This window comes from Pyrgilauda ruficollis, unplaced genomic scaffold, assembly GCF_017590135.1.
Source record: "Pyrgilauda ruficollis isolate IOZ18807 unplaced genomic scaffold, ASM1759013v1 scaffold14005, whole genome shotgun sequence".
In the NCBI taxonomy this organism is placed as follows: Eukaryota; Metazoa; Chordata; class Aves; order Passeriformes; family Passeridae; genus Pyrgilauda; species Pyrgilauda ruficollis.
The window spans coordinates 1-452 of record NW_024512551.1 but is presented as its reverse complement, the minus strand read 5'-3'; the positions used below and the strand labels follow the sequence as shown (position 1 = coordinate 452).

General features: G+C 56.0%; 1 long non-coding RNA gene across 1 annotated transcript; it reads left to right on the top strand.

Moving 5' to 3' along the window:
- LOC121349622 lies at positions 1–450 on the top strand. The gene is made up of 3 exons (XR_005954566.1): positions 1–25; positions 110–217; positions 316–450. It is a non-coding gene; the product is annotated as an uncharacterized LOC121349622 (long non-coding RNA).
- Positions 451–452: the final 2 nt, after the last annotated feature.

Sequence of the window (452 nt, the reverse complement as noted above, 5' to 3'; positions counted from 1 at the left end):
CTGGAGCCCGGGATCTTCGCTTGGGGTGAGGCTGGGAGTGTGGGAATTGGGAATTTGGAATTCCCAAATAGGGATTCCCCTCCCCCTCCTCACTATCCCGTTTTCCCAGAGCCAACATCTGGTGGGAATCTCACCGTGTTGGTCGCTGTGTTCGTCATTGTTGCCATCCTCATCCTCATCGTCCTCATTGGATTTGGAGTCTGGAGGCTCCAGTCTGGTAAGACACGGGATGGGGGTCGGGAAGGGGCACGGATCCACCCAGCACTGTTCTGGGAATCCTGTGCTGTTCACGCTGATCCCACTTTGTTTCCACAGGGAGGAGGGACGGGAAAGGATACAACCCGGCAGCTGGTGAGTTCCAATGGTGGATTCAGCTCTGGATCCCCTCTGTGCGGATCCCAGGACAGATCTGGGGGTTAATCCCTGTGTGTGATCCATGCTGGAATCTCATG